Consider the following 27,545-nt stretch of genomic DNA (forward strand, 5'->3'; position numbering starts at 1 on the left):
TGAACTCACTTAAAAATTTTATACTTTTGATAATAAAATTGCCCTCTGGATTCCAGCTTTAAATATCTCCTTAAAAAAGATTTAACCACTCCCAGTCATCGTGTAGTGTATACTATATACTGTAGGTGAGAATGACTATTTTTGTTTTTTTGTAATATGCTCAATATTAAGTAAAAAAAAAATATTATAGATATATATATAGTTGATGTAAACATACAAGTCGTTAGTTTCAAACACGTATACTTGCTCGTGATTTGTCCAAGATGTCCTTGCGTATTCGAGGATATTCAGGATGCTTGGACAACACTACGTGACACACATCTATAGCATCAACAAATCGCCTTGCCTTCATGTAGTTGAAAGCTAATTTATAACCTGCAAAGTAAAGTTAAGTACTTGGAAGCCGCTACTAAAAATAAGTAGTGAATGTAATATTTAAAGTTATCCAAACAACTTCCAAAGGTAACAGGAAAAAACCAGCCAGCAAGGTGAACTGATCTAAAATGATTGTGCATTTTAAGTAGTAATACAAACCAGCTTACAGAAAAACACTTAAATTTTATCTAAAACAAAATGGAAATTGTTGTTTTCAAATTTTAAATTGTTCCTACTTTGATCTGCAAATAAAAGATACAGATAAAAATGTTGCTATCACTAAGGGATTTTTGTATACTCTCACACAAAATATTTCTTTAAATTCCCTCACTAAACAACTAAAATCAGTTTTATATAGCTCTGGGACTTCAACCAATGAAAAAGAATACTTTAGTAAAAAATTAAAAATTAAATTGGCTCATTAGTCAATTTATTCAACACTTTACAACTAAATACGAAGCTTAATCCTTACCTATCATTGGATTAGTATTACCGCTAAATTTCCATGCTTGTTCATAATTGTATGCTGCATCTCTATAGCTCTGCCTTTTTCCATGATTAAAACCCATGTACTCATATGTCATGCAGATCGATTGTGCTGTAAAACACGCTGAAAATTGATAAAAGATTATGTGGCTTCATAAACCCAACTTTTTTTTTGTAGAGGTTGATTTGAGTTTTATATTCAACTTCAAAGGAAGAATGCTATGAAAATTGCTAGATGATAAAACTGGGATGAAATTCCTCACCTTCAGCAGATCTGTGGCCATGTCATATTTGCCAGTTTGTACATATATATCAGCTAAAAGTAGCCAACTTCTTTCAAGATATTCGGCATCTTCAAAGTTCCACACAGCTTTCGCAAGACGTTTCAGCTGATTTCGAGCCCGTGGTGTCTGTAGAATACATTTAGTTTTGTTTGAATTAAAGGAAGTACTGGTGTATGGTTTGCTAATTAAGGGAATATTTAACTTTATACAAGTAAATATTGTTAAAATTATTTGTCATAATTTTTTTAGCTTCCACTGGAATACTACAATGAAACTTGTGATGTAATTTACATATAGTATATCACTGGTACAATGATAACTGAATACACCAGTTTCTTGATGTTACAACTACCATGTACATATCACTTCTAATTGGATGCATTGATAACAGGAGCTGAATGCTAATCTACAGTGAACTGACAAAAGTTAACTTACCAAAGAAAAAAAATAATAATGTTTATTTTTTCCCATATCTGCAATAATGGAGCCAGGCCCTGCCAGATAGGGGCAAAGCCTGGATAAGGCCAAAAACAACTCTTCAGATGTAAAACCTTAACTCCATACCCTTAATCCCCTTACCTTGTCAATAATGCATAACTGTATACACTAAACAAACAATAACCATCACACTTAAAGTGAAAACTTCATGCCAAAGGCAGTGAGATAGCTTATTTTTCTTTATTTGTAACACACAATACAGTAGGTATATTATATGCAAAGTACACAACCAAAAAACACAAGTATTCGTTTTTCTCATTTTGACTGAACACAATAATAGTAAACAACTTTTTCTCTCGCTTGTATGCAGTGCCGACACTCTTTATGTTGGTCATACTTTTAAAATCTTATGAGGAGGTTTACAAGTTCTCCTCCTCTACCTCCTTCAACACGAAGGTCCTGTACTTCCTGCACCATCTTGATGTCAAGAAGTGACAAGATGGTTGGAAGGTGCATTCAGGTCTTGATCGTCAGGTGGTGCCAATGTGACATCACATTCCTGATTGATTTACCCAGGCTCATCGTGAAAGGGAATTACCATCTGCTGAAATTCCTCTATTCCCTTCCTCGAAGCATCCAAAGCTTTGCTGTTAGTTTTCTTGTTAAAAATCCTATTCCAAATCTTGAGCCAAAACAAGCCAACCTTCAGATGCCTTTCAAGTCTGGAAACCCATGCAGTCCTGCAAACTTCAAAGATGAACCTTCCAGTGAGCACTGCGCATGTCAGCTGCTCTTTGCAGACATAATTAGATCAAGGTTGACTGATCAATGTCTTATGCTGGGATTTTGCCAACACCTTGTGACCCTGACTCTTGGTCGTCTTCTTCCCAAGTAACTAGCATATTTCTTCTGCTTTTAATTGGAATTCTTGATAACCTTCTAGGTTGACCTGACAATACCATACTCCTCCCTGATGCATCCCAAAGACCATCCTGCCTAGACTCCTGGAGAATCAACACTTTCCTCACCCCCTTAGGGCATGGTGGGACTATATAAACAATACACAGCATCACACAGAATAAACAAAGGTATAACAAGAGATCAGTGACACCAAGGTCAACACAGAACATGCCAATCTTGTGTTATTGTAGACTGTTACATTGGCAGTTAAATCTGATATAAAGCAAGATTTATTATTAGTGTAAGAAAACATTAACACTACATGACATCACAAAATGATTTACCTGCTTCAATATCATGTAAGCAGTAGCCATACCAAGAATTGCTCCTACATGATCTTTGTAGCTCTCTTGACTAGCAATATTCATGAATTCTTGTAAAGCACGCTCTGAATTTGCTTTCTGCTTTGTAGCAAGAAGGAGGAAGTTGCCAAGGATGTGCAAGCTAACTTGCTGATCTCCTGGCTTAGGACGTAGTTCCTGAAAATGAATTGAAGGAAATCATTGCAACAGGATAATATAAAAATTAAAACTGAAAATAATAAAAACTAATGACCTGAATTTAAAACTTTTATCATCCTTCACTTCCCTAATTTACACATTCACACAATATGGAATAACCTTACTTTGAGCAGCTTATCTGCAGTTCGTATAGCCATGTCCAGAGTGTCTCTTGCTCCTGACTGTGTTACTTCTCCATCTACAGATTCAAATGTTTCTCCACCAATAGTGTCATTATCAGGATTAAGACAGATCTCGATCATGTTATAAATAGCTCGCTGCCCCCACTCATCATCCTTACGGGACTTGTTAAAATACTTAAGAGCAGCATTTGGATTTCCAAGATACCTAGACAAGTAAAAAAAGATTATGTTCTCCCTAAGAAGTCTTTAAGACTTGTAAGATGATTTGGAGGTGCATTTTAAAATGGACATTAAAAGAAAACAGCAATTAAAAATATATTATTCAGAAGTTGATACCTTTGCTTTTGGTTATTTACTTAATGTATTTGTGAAAGATCTCTGTTCTGGATATTGCAGCTTAAATAAATACTAAGTATAATGTACATATAGAACTCTCTGTGGAACAATAATGGTAAACATTTATACCTATTTGCATTAAGATATATACTAATTATATTTCATTCACATGAACAAGACAACTGTTATGAAGGTGCACAACTAAAAGTCATTTCTCTCTTCATTCACCCAATGTTGGCTAGGCACTATAGAGGAAAGCATGTGATCTATAGACAATGCATGCATATCATGTGTATTTCATCATAATCCTTGCCTTCACTATTATTATTATATTATATAAAGGATTAGTTTATCTAGACCTCCGAGCCTAATAAAGACTCTTCTTGGGCTGGTTATTGTACTAAACCTATTATTTCTGAATGCACTTTCTTTAATGTTACAGCTCTTTTCTTTTCTGCCATTCTAAAACTTTGACTTATTCCATTCTTTGCACTCTTAAAATATTTTGCAATAACATGCAGTCATGGGTGATATGAATACTAATGGTTTACTATTTAGTGTGCAACATTGTGTATGGTACTTTGCAAAATACCTTCAGGCCAGTATCAGTGCTTTCAGTTTTTTATTTTTAATCCATTCTCTTTAGCCTCTTCCACTATCCAACTTCTTATTGTGCTGTACTTATTTCCAATTTCCCATCAAAAACAAATCCTTTGTGTGAGCCCTGTGAGTCTACAAATGTTCCTTGGTTTGATAAAAGTAACTTATGATAATATACATGAGAAGATTACTGTATACAACAAACTAATGTGCATGCACACTGGACAGCAGCATGCATATGTTAAACTGTATAAGGTTCTTAAATACTACACAGGCCTCAGTTGGTCCAGTATTTGTAAGTTACCTGCCATATCATAAACTGGAAACCAATTGCAACAGTACTTTATATCCAATATTAATGTCTATTGCTTATTATAAAACAAACAAATTTATTACATAATATTCAGCTTCCTCAAAATGCTACTGTATTTTACTTTTATTCAAACAGCATATAAAAGCTATAAAAATATTTAATAACGTATAGTGTACCCTCACCATTCATGTAAACCTTTGCAAAAATTAAATCCAGAATCAGTAGTGGGCCTTAACGTCGCTTGTTCTGCACGTTCTATATACGGAGCTGCTTCATCCAAAGTCCCGGTCCTTCTCATTACTTCAACAAGGCGAGCAAGAGCTGGGAAATAAGCTGGTCGGCGGTCTAAAACAATGAGAGTTCGGTAATGAAGAATAAAATACCAGTCTCTGGAATATATACATAACTCTGATATATGTATGTTACAACTGTATAACCTCTCTGGGAACCAAGAGGTTACTATTCTAAATCATTTTCTGCCAATATAGCACTAAATATTGCAGTTAGATGTGACTTCCAACTCACTCTAGCTTCTGCTACTCAGGAATATACAGTCAAGCCTGACTTGGCCTATCCTAGATTTCAGTTGTACTTTTTCCCTTCACTGTATTTTTGAGCATCAATTTTGTCAGCCACTGACCTAAATGATTATCCTATAAAGGGAACTCCAGTCCCTCCTACTTTTTCTTTATTAATTAATAAAGTTTTGCCACACATTAAACTTGTTGGTCCACTTTCTGAAACAACTGTGGTCATGGAACAACCCACACACTCACCAAATTGAGTTATCTGAACTCCCGTAAGTGGCCCCTACAGAGAACCGTCAAATACATTGGACACCCTTTGTAATCTAGCTGATGGATAACAGATGTTTAATGTCTTTGGTACTACTACAGTATATACTAATAAGAGCTTCCATAATGACACTTGATTGTTTTTCCCTCTTTGGAGCAGGCTGATGCATAAAAAAACTAGTGCCCTAGAATTCAATTCTACATTTAAGCAAAATCTTGTTGTAAGCTCAAAATTTTTAATAGGACTTAAAAAAATAATTCAACTTACCAAGAAGTTGCTGAAAATGGAACATTGCAGTGTCATATTCATTTCTACGATAAGAAAGATCAGCCATCATCACAGTGGCATTATTATTCTCTTTGTCTGTCCTCAAGAGTGTCATGCAAGTATACTGGCACTGATCTAGGTCATTGATCTGTCATGGGAAAAAAGAAAAACTGCTCCAATTTTATGACTAAATGTGATTACCTATTGATCATCAGTATTTCTTACAAAAATGATAATTTTCATGATAAAATTAATTAGTATTTGGTTACATACTTACCTACTGTTAAAGTTAGCTTTATCTTTGGCCCATTAGGTGCAATCATTTAAATTAGATGCAATCATTTAAAAAAAAAATATGGTTGACTAACCTGCTCAGACTCTCCATGTAATCAACTGTTCCCACCAGGTGATGCTGGAATGTTTATGTTCAGGCCTAATTTCTTCATGACCATTAAGATGTGGGGAGACTGGGTGGTTTCCACTTTAAAAGTAGGTAAGTAAAGTATCCAAATAATAAATATTATCATGAAAATTATCACTAGAATTTGGAGTGAATCTTACCTACAGTTAAAGTTAGCCGACTACCACATTGAATGAGGATGGTGGGTTAGTGCAGCCAGAGAAACAGTGCTCAGCCAAGCGAACTAAAAGCCTTTTTTAATGGGAAGTAAAAAACCTCTAAACATTCCTGCCTGATGTATGATCCTTACTGGCAAGTACTGTTGCCAGACGGAACCACAACAGGGTGTATGGCCCTCATAGCCGGACTTGTCAGAGGATCCTTACAGGGAAAAAAAAAAAAAAAAGACTACATCTTGTAGAGGACTGGTGACTCCTGTGCCTGAGTGGAAATCCCATAACAGTCCAAAACTAAAGATAAATACTGCCTTCATATAGGAAGGTACACTCCTATACCAATGTGTAGCTTCATGCTCCCAAAATTCAACAGTACAATTCCTAACAACTAACGATAAAACAGAAAGCAAGATTACTATCATATTTGGTTCAGAAGAAAGTATATCCCCACCGCAACGATAGGACTAAGGCTTTACACCTCATGCTACAATTGAACATTCACAAATAATGAGGCATAAACAGTTAATCTCCCCTGAGCTGCTAGACAACATTCTCTAGAAAAAGGTTTTAAAAGAAATGAAGACGTTCACGGAACAGAAGCCATGAGGATTACCCAATTCCAAAAATGGTAAAAGCTTGGTAATCAGTTGTGTGCAAAACTTCTCCTTTTTCAGGTTACGTCTGTCCAGGTAAACACTTAAGAGTTCTAACTGGCCATAAGATAGCCAATATTCCATTGCTACCTAAGTGGTAGTTCAATTAGGTGCTGTCACAAATCTGGGAAGGGCTTTCAATTCTAAATCTTTTCTCAAAGCAATGAAAGAAGAGAGAGAGGTTGCCACAAAACAAAGCCAAAGAACAAGAAAAAGCTTGAATCTCACTAAAACAGAAGGGCACAGACCTTAGTCCCAAGGAGAAAGCCAAACTGATTCAGGACAGTACAGACACCTTCTCCCTTGTGGGGGGAAACCGAAAACGTCGAAAACGGAGGGGGGTGTCGTGCCCCTAAAATATCGGGTCAAAATCCTAACTAATATAAGAATATATATCAATTAGTACTTATTTTTCTTCTAAACTACATAGGAAGCAAAAGGAGAGAAAGGAATTAAACTACAATATCAGGTAGAGCTAATAGAGCAGGAAAAGCAGCACCAGAAGACATACGGAAAGGACTGTAGGTTCTGGTGCACCCTAACTAATTGTCTACATAAATTGTCGGCCTCAAGCATCTTCCAATATTTCCAAAATTTTCATCTATCGTCAGATCACTCACTCTACACATCAAGAAAACCTCACTCATGCCTCAACAGCTAGGCTAACATAGGCTGCGTGGTCATCCTGCAAACCCAAAACATTCAGTTTCCACAAAGTCTTTCCTTAACAGCCTAATGCTTTCATCTCTGTTTTTTGCAGATGACATAATGCAAAAAACAGAAAACAGGCACACCACTGTACAGAAGAAAATTGGCCAGAAATCATCAAAACATTACTAACACCAATTCACAGTCTTTATAAGAGCATGGCCTAAAGAAATCTGGCCATAACTAAACATTCCAGCACCACCTGGTGGGAACAGGTGACTAAACAGACAGTCCTAGCAGGTTAGCCAATCGTATTTTGATATTTTTTAAATAACTATCACACCTAATGGCACAAAGATAAAGCTAACTTTAATAGTAGGTCATGGTAAATTCTGTCTAAGCTGACATATACTCTTCACAAATCTGATTCAGTAAATTCTAGCAATTTAACCATCCATACGTACAATTACAGAAAATGCTTACTTGCATGTAAAGCTAGCTAAAGCCAAAAGAATAGAGGCATTCTCTGGATCATGCTGAAGTGCTTCCTTATATAATTTTATAGCCTTTTCAAAAAACTCCCTGGTTGGCTGCATATTCTGCCATTTTTGCACACATACTAGAAAAAAAATTGTTGTGATTATTCTATGATGAGTTCCTCTTGTTTCATATGCAACAGCAGAGTAAATGACTTTGGTACTATTGATTTTCTTTTGTCTATCTGTGATGAAAAGTACAATGTCAAGGGATATTTGAAGACCACAAATGAGGGCAGTTTCGAGCAGAACTTGTGACTAACTTGACAAATAAATGGGGTATTTTTTACTGCTTCAAAATCAATGGATTTTAAACAAGTCACTATAAAAATTAACGGCACCATTGAGTCTTGGATATGGATAGATACATTTCTAAGATAGATGAATAGAAGAAAATACTTAAGAATTAATTTTTTAACTGAATCCAAGATTATAACACCCAATCACTCTGAATATAGATCAGGTAATAAGTAGAAAATTGTCACAAACAATGACATCCTGTATTTGGAAAAAGTTAAATTAATTAGAAAACACACCTTCCTGCAAGCTGTCTCTGCTCTGCAACAGTGTCAGGTAACTCTACTTGAGCTCGTTTCAGTACTTTAACTTGGATATCTTTCCCTTTGCCAAGAGCTTTAAGGGCTTCCTCATAATTGCCATTCCGCTCATGTACCTGTAACAAAATAACTCATGCAATGACAAAGCATACTGTTTTAATAATTTTTTAGATTCCCTAAATACAAACCTCTAACCGGTTAATGGCACCTCCGTTAGGTATACATCGGCTCCAATATTCTATTATCGGCAGCAATAACTAGAGATTGGTGCATTTCTGCACTGAAAATTGGCAATTTTTGGTGCTAGAGAAGCTCCGTAATAATGGACCGTAACCAGGGACTGCCAGTAAGCAGACATATTTCAATTTCTATCAAATGCTATTGAGACTTGCAGATATGCATTTCATTACCGAATATATTGGTCCAGAAGCAAATAAAATATTTACGTTTATTACGCTACTTGGAGAAGGAGAGTTAACCTTTACTGACTGTGGTCAAAGTAACAAGAGTACCATTACACAAGACATATCTCAATTCCTATCAAACATAATTTGAGACTTGTAGGTTTGTGCATTGTAAGTGAACGGAACTGTTCAATTGGTACTGTACGTGCCACACACCAAAATTCAAAATAAATTATAAAAAGAATTCCAATACCTTGGCTAAAAGGTTAAGAAGTTTCGCCTGTGTTAACATTGAGGTGAGATCCAGTTGATTCTGCTGTTCTACTTCAAATGCTTGTGATATAGTTTTTTCAGCTTTGTCAAACTGCTTCAAACGCATCTGCAATTCTGCTAAATCATACCTGCAATAAGTGAATACAAAATGTTGAATCACTATGTAGTTCTTTTGTTTGATCCTAAGGAAACTAAAACTGGCAAAAAACCATAGAAATAAAATTACACAAGCACCAAGTATTTTGATACCAAGACATTGATCCCTGCATCTAACATTATTAATATTATTTAATAACTTTTGAAATTACAAGCTAAGACACATTCAACATGACTTCAAAAACTCTAGACATTTCTAAATCCACAGTCTGTTTGTAAGTACACAAAAATAGTTACATGAAAGAACTATCACCCATGCACATATATATATATATATACTATAAAGAATCATACCTCAGTTGATTACTACTTCCTGTCTTTATAGCTTCCTTGTAATAATTAATTGCCTTTCCATACTGATGTGTTTTCACTAAAGCTTGCCCCATACGACATGCCAGAACAGAATCTCTAGGATTGCGCTGCAGTGCTTGCTCATATACCTGTGACAAGCAATAAAGACAGAATACATGAACTCTACCAGACATATTTCAACATTTTAAATAACTATTTCTTCACACAAAAACACATAATTCGAATGTGATCCACTAGATGTTAAAGCTTTATTTTTGTAAGATATTCAGTAAAACCTGGAACAAAAAACCACTACAAGGCTTTCTATATCACTATGACAGTCTACAATTAACTTCTTCCATGATAAGCTGGCTACTTTCTGAGACTGTTGTCACTTATACTGGAGACTGTATCCCTGCTTTCTACAATTATCTCCTTACTATCAGACTATTGATTTCTGAGAGAATAAGAATTTATTTTTGCTTGACTATTTGTTAGATATTATTGTAAGTTTTATCACCTCAGCATGATCTATTCTTGCCTACTAAAAAGAAGTTTTTATGATAAAACAAAGTTGTAATGTATACTTATACCTGGCAGGTCTATATATAGCTATATTCTCTGTTCCACCTGGCAGAAATTTTCAAAACTCGCGGCAAACGCTAGTAACCTATTAGTAGTTCAGGCAACCACCACCCCGTTACCGTGGCGCTAGCGCTAGGAACCGTTCCCAATTGGGCCAGATTTTCTCTGAACCCTGTCTCCTGAGGGGAGGCGGGTGGAATTAAATTATATATACCTGCCAGGTAAGTATACATTAAACTTTGTTTTATCATAAAAACTTCATTTTAATGTATGACACTTACCTGGCAGGTATATATCTAGCTGATTGACACATTTGGAGGTGGGTCAAGGACAGCAACATTCTTAGAGTATAAAAATATTATTATTAAAATATTATTAAGACTCCAGGTTCCTTACCTGCTAAGGTAGCTGACTTCATAGGTCCTGCCTCTAAGCCTGCTTAAAAAACCTTAGTAGCTCTCAACAAGGAGTGTCCTGTATGTTGAAGAAGCTAAGACTGGAACTGACAACTGGACGTGACCAATGTGTTGACAGAACCCTACGAGCCTCTTATGCCACGGCATTTCAAGCTAGTACTCGATCATTCACCTGAACTACACACACATCACCGGATAATACTAACAAGACTGAGAAAAGTACCGCACACTTTTCTCAGACAACAATAAACACAAACACCATCACCTAATAAAATCAACTAGCTTAAAAGAAGGTTATGGGGTAGTAAACTCCTTTGCCCAATACTGTACCAGAGGACACGTATGGACCTAGTGTCTGACAATTATCAAAGGTTGTCTGAACATCCCTAAGATAATGAGACGCAAAATATTGAATTAGTTCTCCAATATGTGGATTCAATAATTTCCTTGAGGGCTGAAATTCTTTTTAAAAGCTAATGAAGTCGCCACTGCCCTGACTTCATGAGCCTTCACTTTCAAATACCAAAGCTCTGCTCTTGACACAGCATATGAGCCTCTTTAATTTAACTCTCTCATGAAGAAGCTAGAGCGTTCTTCGTCATGGGTCTACTGGGGTCTTTAACTGAACACCACAGAGCATCAGACTTCCCTCTGATACCTCTTGTTCTTTCCATATAACACCGCAACGCTCTCACTGGGCAGAGAACTCTTTCTTGCTCGTGACCCACTACTCAGCCAAACCCAAAACTTCATTCAAAGGATCTTGGCCAAGGATTAGCTGGATTCTCATTCTTGGCCAAGAAACCTTCTTGGAATGAACACACTGCGTTGCCATGTCTCCATCCCACCTTCTTCGATATGGCCTGAAGCTCACTAACTCTTTTAGCAGTTGCCAATGCTACTAAAAAGATAGTCTTCTTAGCAAGATCTCTCAGAGAGGCTTCCTCTAAAGGCTCGAATTTGCTAGAAGTTAAATACTTCAAGACCACATCAAGGTTCCAAGCAGGTGGCCTGCATTGTGCTTGTTTCTTCGTACCAAATGACCTAATCAGATCTCGAAGGTCTAAGTTATTCGAGATGTCTAGGTCCCGCCTGTCTAAACACTGAGGTTAGCATACTCTTATAACCTTTGATTGTCGAAACTGACAAGCGTAAATCCTTCCTCAAGTATAGAAGGAAATCTGCGATTTGGGTCACAGAGGTACTGGATGAAGACACTTTCTGTTCTTACACCACTTCCGGAAATTGTCCCACTTCGACTGATATACTGTGATTGTGGAGGTTCTTCTGGCTCTAGCCACTGCACTGGCCACCTCTCTAGAATATCCCCTCGCTCTGACCAGACGTTCGATAGTCTGAACGCAGTCAGACCAGAGCGAGGGTATTCTTGTGAAACCTGTCGAAGTGGGGTTGTCTGAGTAAATCTACTCGAGGAAGAGTCCTTGGCGTATCTACTGTCCATTCCAGTACCTCTGTGAACCAACTTTGGGCCGGCCAAAACGGGCTATTAAGGTCATCCTCGTTCCTTGGCTCTCCCTGAACTTCTTCATCACTTTCCCCAGTACCTTGAACGGAGGAAAAGCGTACAGATCTAAGTTTGACCAATCCATCAGGAATGCGTCGACCGCCACTGCTTCCTGGTCTGGAACCGGAGAGCAATAGGTTGGTAACCTTTTTGTTCTGGCTGTCGCAAACACGATCTACTACTGGACGGCCCCACAACTTCCACAGGCTCTGGCAAACCTCCATGTGCAACGTCCACTCCGTCGAGAGAAGTTGTTCTCTTCTGCTCAACAGGTCCGCACCCACATTCTTCTCTCCTTGTATAAATCTGGTGAGTATCACGACCTTTTCCTCTTCGCCCAAAGCAGAACTTCCTTTGCCAGATTGTAAAGGGGAAAGGAATGAGTTTCCTCCTTGTTTTCGGATGTATGCCAGAGCCGTGGTGTTGTCCGAGTTGACCTGCACCGTCTTGTCTCGAATCAACTCTCTGAAGTGCTTCAAAGCCAAGAAATTGCCATCAGTTCCTTCCTGTTTATGTGCCACTTTGTTTCTTCCTTGCTCCAAAGTCCCGACACCTCTTGAGGGCCTAATGTCGCTCCCAAACCCACCGTCCGACGCGTCGGAAAATAAGACGAGGTCTGGGCTCTTCTGCTGAAGCGACATCCCTCTTGCTAACCTGCCTGGAGTTAGCCACCACTTTAATTCCTCCTTTACTTCGGCCGGAATTAAGAAACTGGAAGGAATCCGGTTGCAATTTTCTTGGCCATGAATTCTTCAGGAAAAACTGTAGAGGTCTCATGTGCAGTCTTCCTAAGAAAGAATGAACCTCTCTAGCGAAGAGAGTGTGCCCAGTAGACTCATCCCACTCTCTTGCTGAGCATCGTCCTTCTTTAGAAAGTCCTGCACCTTCCGAATGCATTGGGCTTGCCTTTCGGGGGACGGAAAAGCCCGAAAAGTCACTGCCGATATCTGAATCCCCAAATAAACTATCTGTTGTTGGGGATCCAATTGAGACTTTCCCATGTTTACTACCAGACCTAGGTCTTTTGCTAAGTCCAATGTTTGACTCAAGTCCTCCAGACATTGACTTCTTGATTGGGATCTTATCAACCAGTCGTCCAGATAAAAAGACACTCTGATCCCTCTTAAATGTAACCATCTCGCCACATTGGACATCATCCTCGTGAACACTTGAGGGGCTGTGCAAAGGCCGAAGCATAGGGCCTTGACTGAAAGACCTGTCCGAATCACAAACCTTAGATACTTCCTGCTTCCTGGATGAATCGGAATGAAAGTATGCGTCTTGTAAGTCCAGGGGTCGCCATCCAGTCCCCTGGACGTACCGCTGCCAGTACTGAATCGTTCGTCTCCATAGTGAACTTGTCTTTTCTACGAAAAGATTCAGTTGACTTACGTCCAGCACTGGCCTCCAACCTCCCGAGGACTTTGCAACCAGGAACAGACGGTTGTGTAAAATCCCGGAGATTCGTGATCCAGAACAGGCTCTATGGCTCCTTTCTCTAGCATGGAAGCTACTTGCTCCCACAGAGCCGCTTTCTTCACTAAATCGTTGTAATTTGCCCCGAGGGCTCTCGGAGATGTTGCGAGAGGAGGTCTCTTCAAGAAAGGAATCTTGTACCCTTCCCGAGCTACGTTGACAGGCCAGGATCTGCCTTCATATCTTGCCAAACTTCCCAGAAACCTTGAAGTCTGGCTCCCACTGTCGTCTGGAGGACTGAGTTCTCATTCTTTAGAGGGGGTCTTGGCTCTCTTTTAGCGGGTACTCTCTTACCCCTCAAGCGGGTCGAGCGAATGTCCTTCCTCAAAAGGGCTGTTGCGAAGGCCTAGTATCCTTTGGAGTCTTCTTCACCAACTTGGGTGGTAAGAACTTCTTAACTGAAGACGAGAGAAGATCTTGAGTGGCCTTCTGAGAAAGGGAGAGAGCTATATCCCTAATCACCTCTGAAGGAAACAGCTGTTTCGAAAGAGGAGAGAACAGCAACTCCGATTTCTGAGAGTTAGAAACTCCTTTTGAAGCGAAAGAACACAACAGCGATCTCTTCTTAAGTACTCCTGCTGTGAATAACGAAGCCAGTTCATTCGTTCCGTCTCTCAGAGCCTTGTCCATGCAGGACATAATGCTCTTAGCTGTTTCTAAATCCTGCGAATCCTCTTCTTCTAGGGAGTTTCGCTAGTGCTCCCCAAAGACCAATCCAGGAATTGAAGACTTCGAAAGTCCTAAAAATCCCTTTAAAAAGATGGTCAAATTCTGAAAGACGTCCACCAGACCTTAGCAGACCTGTAACGCCTGTCTGCGTGAGCTGTCTACTATACTGGAGAAGTCCCCCTGGGAGGAGGCAGGTACTCCCAGGCCTAGACTTTCTCCAGTAGCGTACCATACTCCTGATTTAGCAAAGCTAACTTAGCTGGTGGAACAAAACCCAAAAGAGTATTTTCCCGCTTCTTTCTTATCCTTCATCCAGTCATTCACACGTTGAAGGGCCTTCTTCGCCGAAATTGACATCGTCATTTTAAGGAAAGAGGACTTCTTTGGAGTCCTAGTCTTGGAAAAACTGTGATAAGGGGGATAACGGAGCTGTCGGTTTAAATTCCCCCTCAAAAATAGCAATAAGACGTGAAGTCAGAACCTTATAATCTGAAGAAGGTTCGTATTCTTTTCCTCAATTAATTCCAATTCCTCTTCTGCTGAGAAATGTCTTGTAACTCATTGTCGTGTTGACGCTTCGTTGACGGAATAGCGTCCTGCCGCCTGCGTCCTGCGGCTACCGAGGAGTCGGCGTCCTGCCGCCTCTCGATGTCCTGCCGCCTGCGTCCTGCGTCCATCGTAGACACGCCTGCTTCCTGTCGCCTGCGTCCTGCGTCCACAATTGGTCCCGCGTCCTGATGTTTGCGTCCTGCTTCTTCCGAAACTATTTTCTTCCTGTGTTCTGCGTCCTGCAAAACCAAGCGATCGCTTGTCCTCCTAGCGCCAGTGCGCCCTGAGTCCTCGGCGAACGCGTCCTTGTATTCCCTTTAAGAAGACTTAATGGGAAGGAAATCGTCCTTACGCCTCGAAGATGCTTGCTCAGGCGCATCCCAGGACTTCGCCAGAACTGCCAGCTTGGACTGCATTTCCCTTAAGAAACCCTTCGTACTATCCTCCTGAATGGTAGACGACAAAGGCGGAGGATTACGAGCGGGACTGCGACCTAACGGAGAGCGATCTTGTACTCTACCCGACGGAGGAGAAAGACGAGGGGAAGATACACAAGAAGATGGAGGAGATTCTCCCATCGAAATACCAGGCCGAGAAGGACGTATAGCGCCAGTGCGCCCTGAGTCCTCTCTAGCACGAAAAATCCTTTTGCCTTCTTGATCGGCACTGCGTCCCGTCTTCCGAGGAGGACAACACCTCAGGACTACTCCAAGCCTCACGATCTTGAGCCTGTCTCTCAGAAAGCAGTTGATGTCCTGAAAGTACCTCTTGAGGGGCGGGGGCGAGACACCACTGCATACCGACGTTCTCGATCGGAAGTCGAACCTTCCGAGGACGCACACTTCCCAGTTACGCCTTTTCTCTGCGGACGCAACTGCAAAAAAAAAACAGCCTGGGAACTTGCAACAGGACTGTTCGAAGGGACGCCTGACCGTGACAAAACCTCTCTCGCCTCCCTTCGACTGTCGACATGCCTTCTCCCTTGGGTCTGGGAGCTTGACAGAGGTCTAGGTCTAGGAGCACGAGAGAGACGATCAGACGCCCCCTCCACTACACTTTCACTGACATCGAAAGCACTAACTCTATCTGTAAGTCGCTGTATCTGGTCGCCCATGGACGCAAGGGCAGCGAACACCTTCACAATATTTGTATCGTTCGCCTCCTCCGATACAGCAGCGGGCGCAGGAGATACCTGGGGAGAAGGAACTACCAACTCTACATTAGAAGGAGCTGGAGAGGAAATACATTCACTCCTTTTACTAGAAGAATTTGACTTCTCACTACGAGAAACAGACCTCCTTACACGATCTTTCTCAAGTCTCTCAACATATTTCATAAATATCTTCCATTCCTTCTCTGATAAATTCTCACATTCAATGCATCTATTCTCCCAAGTACACAACATTCTCCCTACCACTTCTTACAAATGGTATGAGGGTCGACCGAAGCTTTCGGCAATCTTACCTTACACCCCTCTTTTACACACACTCTAAACATACTCCCAGTATCAGACATCTTTAAAGAACAATCCAAAGCGAATGCCAAGCTAACGTTTCCGAGTACAATACCAAAAATCCATGAAAAGTCAGCAACGAGAATGAAAATCCTAGCAGGGAACCACCAACAATGTTGCCGGTTCGGCTGGCAGAGAAAATCTGGCCCAATTGGGAACGGTTCCTAGCGCTAGCGCCACGGTAACGGGGTGGTGGTTGCCTGAACTACTAATAGGTTACTAGCGTTTGCCGCGAGTTTTGAAAATTTCTGCCAGGTGGAACAGAGAATATAGCTATATATATACCTGCCAGGTAAGTGTCATACATTAAATGAAACTATTAATATTTGAAAATGATCATCTAAATGGGAATTAACATTGCTACTTAGAAACTCCAGAGACCTACATCCATTACCTTTGTGTCAGCTTTTCTGATGAAGCTTGACCTATGTGTAAATGGAAGTTCATCAGACTACATACTATAGCATCAACTTAAACTTCATTCTTTCTTTAATAATTATTTATCATATAAAAATGTGTTTTTTTTTTCTCAGATAAAAAAAATGCAGTATTACAGAAATTTCAGTCATTGCAATACCCATTATAAAAACCATGTTTCACATTTGTGTACACAATTCAAAACTCAGCAGCACAGACTGACATTGCAACTACAAGTAAATTAAAGTATTTTTACTTGACAACCTCGAGTCACTTCTATCCTTCTAGGCAACTACAAATAAAATTTACCTATTCAATTACGTCCAAATTGCAATTATTTTACTCTAGCCTTGTTCAACTAATATCACTCATAAGACTACATAAAAAACTTTTATTTGAATAAGAAAAAAAATTAATTATTAGTGTATTTTAAGATTTAGTTTTTATAGAATTAAAAATAAAAATCCTATTTCATAATCAAACTCCTTTATATTTTACTGATATCTGATAGTTTTCTCAAAGGAACAATCAAGAATATGCTTTCAGATCATACTGAAAGCTGCACAAAGTTCAAACAGCAGTTTTACCTCAATAGCTCGGTCAGGCTCTTGTATAGACATGTATGCATCTCCAAGAAGCAAATAACTCTGAGGTGTAGGGTTCTTCTCTACCACCTCTCTGTAAATGTGCAAAACATGTGTATATGAATGCAAAAAGACATGTATGGATGAACCAGCTGAGAAATAAAAAAAAGTTGTAAATGAACTCTACAAGTATCCTATTTTCTTTTGAACTATTACTAGCTGTCTAGTTGAGGTCTATCCCCACTCAAGTTAAGTTTATCTATTTCAAATACATACAGCTGAACTGTTCACATTTTTAAATAATGTATGTCATTACCATAGTAAAATTTAACTGGAAATATGTAAAAGAACAACTTTCAATGAAGACACTTCTCAACAATTCTGTGATCATAATTATCTGATTACTCACTATTGGGCAACTATCAACCATTTACAACTTACTTGTAACAGGAAGCAAACATACGCTTATCCTTCAGGTGGTTGAGATATATAGAAGCCATTTTATCCCTTGCCTCCAAATAATATTGTTGTCCCGGGCCAATATTGCGCAGCATAGATAATGCATGTTCTACATCCCCACGCTGCAGTGCTAAGTCCCAGACTGGCAATATTTAAACCTGACTTCTTCTCAGTTCCCTGATAGACAAAATAACAAATCATATACTTGTGCTAGATAAAGCAAGATAATCTCCAAGAGTGGATTCATAGTTACATGAGTCTTCCCTGATATAAGCAATACTGAATTAGCTTAATATCAACTAAGAAATATCTACAAACTTTGCGCAACTTTATATACATGAAGGCCTGCCCTGTGAGTTTAAAATTTTACACACCTCAACACTTCTGTACTATCAGCTAAATAATTATGATTACTTTTCTGCTATGATAACATTTTATCAATCGATACCGACTGAATGTTAAGAGTAACGACAGGTTACTGTAGGTCAAAAACTATGTGAAACTGCTGTCAGGTGTAAGATACTAATAAAACATCCAAGTGCATGCTCTAATACAAGGGTTTTTAACAGGGGTATCCATACCCCTTGGGGGTATGAGAACCACAAGCTGGTGGTGTGAGATTTGATCTCTGGATATTTGTATATATTTGATATAAATGTGTCAATGTATACTGGGGACATTTTGTAAATAAATAACTATATACATAAAACTATAAATGCTTTTGATTTTCTTGTATGTTCTATTCCTAGCTATTCATACCTAAGTATGTATTAAACTAAGTATATTAAGTTATATGTACTGTCAACAAATAGGACTTAAGTGGACTTACATGAAGGGGGTATGGAAGTATACTGGGCAATTCATCAGGGGGTCTGGAGTCATACCTAAAGGTTTCAAGAAAAACCCCAGTCTTTTTGTTACTGACCAGAAAGCAAAGTGTCTGTTAAGATGTGTGAGCTACTGTGCATGAAAATATTTAACGACTAAGTTTGTGGCACAGAGAAGCTCATAATCCTTAAGTATATGTACTCTCATAACTAAAACACATATGTATCATTAAATACAAATTGGAACAGAAAAAAAACTTAAAAGTGTTAGCTTATGAATAATGGAAAATTTCAAGAATGATAATGAAAACTGGCAATACAACAGAAAGGAAATGAGCTACAGAATCCTTAACATAATTGTTAACAGCACTGACATAAAAGAAATGTAATATAGGAGACTGAAGCAAAAAATGAGTCCAGGTGCCAGAAGTTGTTAGCCTACCATTATTTTTTTGTCTGTTTGACCAAAAACCAAGTCTGGGGACATTGAAGATTGTCAACATAATCATATATATAGAACAGATGAACTCAAGATGAAACAAACTTGTCTTACTGAAACTCAGTCATTGCCTGTGTCATAATCTTAGCAGCTTCCTCAGGCTGATTATTCAACCTGTAGGCATCACAGAGTTCAAGAAAAATTGACACTCGATCTGGCAAGGTCATTTCAGCTTTGTTACGGGTACCTTTTGTTGCTGTAAAAAAAGAAAAAAAAAAATGTCAAAAATAGCTTTCAAATTTTGTAAAAGTGACATATTAATAGCATATTCAGTAATTCTCAGCAGTAAATAACTACTCCAATCAATGTAAACAAACACTGGCTATCTTTCATCAAAATCAGCTTTATTGGGGGCAGGTGATTTCAGTGGAACCCCCTTATTCGCGAGGGATCCATACCATGCTGAGACAACTCCTTTCTTATGACTGACAAAAACATTGGAAACATTCAGGATGCAAATGTGGGTTGTAATGAAACACAACTATTGGTAAAGGAAGGTAATTTTGCATTTCGTTTTAGGAAAATTTTCAACAGATAATTCATGGTTAAACAAAAAAGGGTAATCTACAGTAATTTTAAATACTTTTTAAATTACTAACTTGAATACTTACTAGTTGGTCTTGTATTAGCAAGACTGAGACAAGACTTCAGAGTTTTTATAGCTTCAGCATATTGTCCTTCTTTTTTCAGAACTCTTGCACGTACGAGATGATAAGTAGGCTGCTCTCGTACCTTTAAGAAATGAAATGCTGAAGAATTAACAACTTTATTCAACGCTAAGCACTCAAAATATTAAAAACTATTGTTCTAATATCAAAAGCTAGAATGATAAGCAATATTTCAACAATACAAAAAAATACTATTTTTGTTTTTACTTACTTCAAAATTGTAAGAAAGTCCTACTTCCAAAGAGAGTTGTGCTTGTTTATAATTTCCTTGATGGAGTTGAATTTGTGCCATCAATAAATGGGCTTCTGCACTGGTGGAATCTAAGAATAAAAGATTAGATGTTTAACTATTAGATAGAATGATATTCACAAATTTTAATCTCTTGTGTAACAAACAGTTGACATGCAGATTTCATTGCTCCAGTTTGCACAAAAATACCATGAATGAACATTTACATTCAGTCCCTCCCACACCACACATCCCCAAAGGAATTAATGTAATGGTCTTGTTACGCAACTATGCAATACTGTATGGGACGATAACTATAGGCATGACAAAAAATGTTCTAACCTTGAATAGAGTCATCATTAGCACCATCTACCTTGGTTGTAAGGATTTATTACTTGCGATGAACTTGTCTGTTGCAATGTTAATATGAACTAAAATGAGTAATGATTCATAAAACTGACTGTTACTTGCAAAAATATTTATTCATGTTTAATTAATTAAATATAACACACTTACCAATATTATCTAAAAACATTTTGCAAAGAAGTTGCTGCTGTTTTTACATCACCAGTTATGAACTTAATTCGAGCTGACAGTATAAGAGCTGCTAACAGAGCAGGGCAAGCTCGTGTGATAGCTTCTAAAACCAGTAAGATGCGGTTCATTATTGGAGGCATGTTACTTCCTGCTGCACCAGTTGGACTAGGCTACAAATAAAGAAAAAATTAATAATAAAAAAAAAACAATCTGGCATTTTAACAAGCTAGATTCAGTTCTATAAGCAATGACATTTAGAACTGAAATTAATGGCACTTATCAGATTTTTTTAATTATAGATCTATAAACAATCAAATAATTTTTGGTTATGCTCAAGACAAATATGGCATACTTCAGTTATCAGACATAAGTAATGCACTTGGTTCTTGGGTGTTGGGTAACCAAATAAGTGGTATGGGAAAATCTGTCAATAATCTTGTCATTTTCTTTGCCCATTTTTTGAGACAAAAGATGTAAGCTGACAAGTAGTATGGATAACTTTGGCAATATGTATTTTTCTGAAGTTCTTATTCAGATTATAATTTCAGTTTTATTGTTAAGAAAAACTATAATAAATACAATAAAAACCAAACTTACTTGATTAGGAAACATACAGCAAGGCCTCATTGGCAATCAGAAGAAGGAAATCTGGATTTAAGGCAGCAAGATAAGTAGCTCCAAAAGACAGGGTGCGGTAACTTTTGAAGTGGTTCTCTATAGCTTCATTCAACAATTCTGAAATTGATATTAACCCTCTTAGTTACTAGGTCTTTGCAAGTTCTTCATACCCCTGAGCTAAGAGTGAGACAAAGAATAGCTTAAATGTACTCGGTCTGACTAGCTGTAAAGTTATTATTCTGTTATGATGCTCCTTCTGGTGCCACTTTAAGCAAATACTTTTACTTTATTGTAGGTATGGTTAAAGGGTTGTATGTAACTCAGTACATATATACAGTGAAACCTGAAAACTTAATTACAATATGCAAAAATAACTCAATTGCAAAAATTTAACACCATTTCCCATTCACCTAAAATCTTCTCCGAGGGCTGATTCTTCATGCGTCCTAACACAGCAGACAGGTACAGAATATCTGGTGAAGTGCCTAAACTCCTCTGAACCTGAAATATAGTCCTTTTATAATAAAATGAGATTTTATTTATATTTACCAAGTAATTAAATAGCTAAGAACTTCTAAGTACTGACAGCTAAAAGTTTAAAATCTCGGTAGCGATTCTTTTGTTTTGGTGCAGGCAGGTATCCCCCATAGGTAAACAATGTAGCTAACGAGATCAATTTATTTACGCCCTATCGTCCATGTGGGGGCATAAGTAAATTGAGCTCATCCATGAGAGGGGAGGTGGGTGGGCTCTCCCATTCTGTATTTACTTGGTAAGTATGAATAAAATCTCATTTTATTATGAAAATATCATTTTTATGTAAGTAACTTATCAAAGTAATTACAAAGCTGATTGCCACACTGCTAGGTGGGATTCATGGATGGAAAAATTACTGCAATTTATAACTGATAATGACATGTGAATAGAAACAATTTTGCTAGCATTAACACAGTGCTTGTTGTTTCCTTACCTGTTAAAAGAGCTATAGCAGTAAATACTGCCTCTGGCACAGGTCATCTAAACTAGCAGAGGTGTGGTGTCAGACCAAGGGTCACCTACTACATAGTGGGGGCCTTACAGCAAGGAATTCACCAAGCACTAGTAAAGCACAGACATTGCCACTGCCCTGGGCACACTACCATTAATAACAAAAAGCCAGACTACCAAATGCAGTATGAAAGACGATGCTCACAATCCAAGACGCCTTTCCGATGGTTGTCTTTTGTTACCAGGGAGGCACTGACAGATGCGACTGAGAAGACGACTGTCTGCAGGCAGACCCCACCAATCTCCCTTGGGCCTCCAGTATGACTTCTCCCAGGTGTGGGGGTGTGTGTCAGGGAACTTTGCCCAGGAGAATTGGCAGGATGGACAGCCAGCTGCTCCACCAACACTGCACTTTCCTTTCTTTTGAGAAGAACATGCACTGACTCCCCCAACTGAGCCATAGAGTTAGCTAACAACTCAAACTTACTTTCGAACCTCACTTCAAGGTGGGCAATGGGACTGGGTTCAGAAACATGGGAGCTGGGTAAAGGATTAGGTGGTATAGATGAGACACTGGGTTTAGGAGATAATACAGAAATAACAGACACATCAGATAAGGATTTTAACGATGCCTGACTAGCTAACGATCTTTTGTATCAAGCAGTCACCTTACGTAGCCTATCTTTCTACAATTTAGACAAATGAGAAGACAAAGTCTCCCACTGCTTTGACCCCTACACTTTGTACATACCGTACACATGTCGTACTTGGCAGATGTCAACTGTGCCCTGCAACCCTTGTTATAGTAACGGGTACTTGTCACTTGTCAGTCAGACATAGTCAGTGAAAAGCAAAGTCAAACACAAAGAAACAAGTTCAAAAAATTCTAATGCCTGACTAAATAACCAAAATCCAACGACTAAAAAAAAAAAGAATCATAAGATACTTCACTGATAGTCCTGAACAACTGGTAAACAATTGATGGATATCCTAATTTAAAGAGCGGCTACTTACAACCTTTGTCAGAGGCTGGCAAAAATAAATTTAGCTCACTTGCTACTTTGTTTACCTATTCCCCCTGTTGTGGGCTGGGATACCTGCCTACACCAAAACAAAAGAATTTCTACCGCGATTTCACATTTTAGCTGCCGGTACTTAGGAATTCTTAACTATGTAATTACTTGGCAAGTTACTTTATGACTACAACTTACCCAAGTGGTTAAGTTACGGACAGCTACCAAGGAAACCTACTCAATCATTTCATTTTAGATAAAGGTTACTTTACAATGTAAACAAACACATTATCAGATTTTAACAAAATGTATTCCTTCACCTTGTTCACTCAAACTCATAAGAAAAGGATATTACCTCCTTCAAGAATTCTAATTGTTGCTCAGCAATATATACTTGTCCCTCCAACAACTGACATGAAATTATGCCTGAAAATAAAATTTAAAAATAATTATTTTTGTAATTTCCATTCAATTTAAAATACAGCATTAACTTATTAAATTTTAGAGAAATAACTGCAAAATTAATTACTTCAAAAATGTTTAAAATACAGTATATACTGTATAGTTTAGCCTAACAAAAACATAGCTAATTGCAGTAGATCTACCTATGTACTACGTAGGTATGCATAAAAGATATGTAAAATAAATAAAATTAATACAAAATAAAAAACCTCAAATATCTGTGTGTGTGTGTGTGTGTTAAAGTATTATCCAGTACAGTATGGAGTTTTACATATAATCATAGACAATTAAACATGTTCTAATTCTATGTTAAGAAATCTGGTTTTGCTATGATAAAATTCATCAATTACTAAAATGCACTCAATCAGAATAAGGAAAACAGAATTAAATGCACATCATAAGACATGTTTACCTGTTAAAGCAGCTACAGATGACTCATCTAACTTGGTAGCATTTTTATAGTATTTTGTGGCTTCCTTATTGCGTCCTTGCAACAGACACTGGTACCCAACTTCAGTCAAATACTCAGCACTTGAAGTATCAACTTTGGCTGCTTTGCTTGCCATCATGAAGGTCTCTTCAAGAACAAGTCGATTCCTTCCACACTGTTATATTAAATCAAACTTTTACCTATATTGTAACATCAAGGGTATAATTTTAAGACTCCAAATTAAAACATGTGATCAACAGATAAAAGCAAAAAGCAAAATAAAACTGCTTCACTAACCAAACGCGAGAAAAGCTGAGCCATGTGAATAAACAATGATGCATTGTTAGGTTCGCTTTTATCCATTTCACTATACAAGTTTCGCAGTCCCTGAGCAGTGTCCTCAAAATTTCCTTGTCGACAAAGAGTGTAAAGATTTTTATATTTCATTGCCTCAATATTATGTGGCTCCACTTGCAGTACTCTGTAAAAAATGTAAAGATTTTTATACTTCATTGCCTCAATATCATGTGGCTCCACTTGCAGTACTCTGTAAAAAGTCAAACTGATTAAAAAAGCTGTAGGCAAAACTTGAACAGATCACCACATTCTATGTAGATATTTGGGAGAGCTCTCCCTTTCTTATGGTGCGGTTTAACTTGAACTGTGTGAAAGCATATCAATTTTAACTTTAACCATCTTTAAGTCAGTGCGTCCTACAAACCCTCCCTATAGCATCAAGAAAATAGTTAAAAGGTTTTGACTCCTATGCCCCCAGTATTTCCCGTCACTGAATCTATGAATGTCAATAGGGATTACATCTTGTTTCATCAAACTATACTCTTTTACTTCTGGCAAAATATAGTTGGTCAACCAGTCCTCAAAAATCTGAAGTGTCAACCATGCCTTCTTGTTGGATTTCCAGATGACAGGAGTTGACCCTTCCAAATGCCCTTCAGTGCCCTTGGATTCTCTTAGCTTGAAATCCCCAGCTTTAGGCCCAAGAAGCAAATTCAGTCTCCCTTTGCTAACTTTGTGGCCTGGTGCTGTCTTCTCCTCCTTGGCAATGTATGTTTGGGTAAGCATGCGTTTCCAGAACAAACCTGTCTCACCTACATTAAACACCTGTTCAGCACAGTAATTAACCTCCCTGATTACCTCTGCCAATGCACTAGGAAATTCACTTATACTGCTTTTTCATCGCCACTGGCGGCTTCCCCTTGCACCCATAAGGTTATGCAAATTTGCATGGGCCTTAAACTGCATGAACCAACCTTTGCTAGCCCCAAACTCTTCACTCTTACTCCCTTCCCCTTTTTCCTATTGTAAAGGACTGACGGTTTGTATATAATGCATATGAACAATAAAAATTTCATACAAGTGATTTACTAAAAACAGGGTACTTTATACGTAATAATTCATAGTATGTATACAGTACTACTGTGCTCAAAATCATCGTAGTTTCCGGCATAAATCAATAAGATATAATATTCAAAGAGGACAATTTGACACTAAGTATGTCTAGAAGATTATTATAAATATTGAATTTCAACGCATACAACAAAGGTTAATTTCAATTACAAAATTTTTTTTAGAGAAATCATACCTATTGGCAGCATCTAAACACTGGTCCCAGTTCTGCTCAGCCAAACACACTTTCATTTTTTCAATTAAAGGAGCAGCAAATCCAGGATATGCAACTACAAGAAGATTCAAAGTTTCCATGGCTTCAGCATATGACCCACGATTTTCATAATGCTTTGATTTTCCAAAAAGAGCATCCATATGGCGAGGAGTTCTGAAAATCAGTAGGAAATACAAATGCTAAATAGGAGAGATAAACTTGCTCAACTAACTGTATTGTCCATAACTGCAACTTAATACCTTAGAGGTGCAATACTAACTATGTATGTATCAAAGTACAAATAAATGTTGAACAAAAATTAATATTAGCTCCAGAAAATAACTTAAAAACTCAACAGCAAGCAGGTACTTGGGATGTACACAAAGGTGCTAACTTACTTTTGAAGGACAGTATCAAAGTACTGAAGTGTATTCTTGTTCTTACTGTCTTTTCCAGCCATAAGTTCAACCCATCCTTTGAGTACCATACCCTCTTCATGCTCAGGATCTAATTTCAGCAGCCTATCGACATACTCCCTGGCTTTATCAATCCTTGATGACAACAACAGGAAAAACATGCTTGCATAGTAGAGAGGCTGGAAGTTAAATGTACAATTACATAATTATGTTTTAACTTGTCTGGTTTACAGTACAATGTCTAATAAATATAACCTATACTTTTCCTCCATTATGCGCATAAAGTTGGGCAGTGTTACATACACTTACACATTTCAAGGATACAAAATCACACTCCAATGAATTCTCCCATTAGTCAGATTATGCAATGTTTTTATATTCTTCATTCTTATAACCTCAAAAATAATTCATTTTAAATAATGCACACTACCTCACTGCTGCACATAAGGCCTACCATCATCTACTCTCATTCATTGTAATTGATAAGAACATCCATGTGAGTGTTAGGAATACAACAGAAGTCTGTGAATGAATATGTAGGGACAATTAGATAGGAAAATCCACTGGTAGAAATATGTAGAGTGAGGGTAGAGTTATGGTAGATGGAAGTCAGAAGGAGGTAGTAGAAGTGTAGTAGGAAAAACACTGAAGCATTAGCAGTTTGGAAAAACGAAACTAACGAGGCTACCAGGTCATCTAACATGTCACACTTAGTTGTATTTTTCTGGATAATAAGCATGATACTGTTTTGCCTTTTCCTGTGTTTTCTTAAAGCTCACACTTTGTACTTCAACATTTTCTGCTTGTCCAAATTTACACTTATTAGACATAGTGATTATTGTAAGAAATGTATCTCACTGGCTTATCAAGATAATGACTTCAACTTGGCTATGCCTCACTTTCCATGTTCAAGTAATATGATCATCCAGGTAAGTCAACATATAGCCAAGGTTTATTGTTGCAAGGGTAAAATTTATACAGCATTATGTAAAACTGTACATAAAAACTAAAGCCTTACAAGATTAACAAAAAATTAAATATGTGAAAAAGACATACCATTTCTGAAGCCCGTTTTCTCTCTTCCTTCAATTTTGCATCTAACTGAGCAACAGCTTCTTTATCAACAACTTGACATCGCCGATGGGCATAAATCAGTGCTAACAAAGCACCTAGCATTACATCTCTTTCATTCTGTAATGTTAAAAAAAATATGTAAATTTAAAATACTAAGGTTATATCATTTACAAAATAAAAAAAAATCTTTTAGGCCACCTCAGTAGTCTCATAAAACTACTTAATAGTTATGGTCATACGTACACAAGATATAGTAAGAAGTAATACAATAAAAAACATTTTTTGACGTAGGAAAAACTTATTTTTGGTAGTCACTGTTTAGTCACTGTTGAGTCCTCATGGAGTCACTCTTCCATGGTCTCACCAGAGCTTCATGGTGA

The 27,545-nt window shown here is 37.9% G+C and overlaps 1 pseudogene; it reads right to left on the reverse strand.

Moving 5' to 3' along the window:
• Window positions 1-229: 229 nt before the first annotated feature.
• Window positions 230-27,545, reverse strand: part of LOC135213636 (tetratricopeptide repeat protein 21B-like) — a 30,434-nt pseudogene continuing 3,118 nt past the window's right edge.

Source organism: Macrobrachium nipponense, chromosome 43 (assembly GCF_015104395.2).
Source record: "Macrobrachium nipponense isolate FS-2020 chromosome 43, ASM1510439v2, whole genome shotgun sequence".
Lineage (NCBI taxonomy): Eukaryota > Metazoa > Arthropoda > Malacostraca > Decapoda > Palaemonidae > Macrobrachium > Macrobrachium nipponense.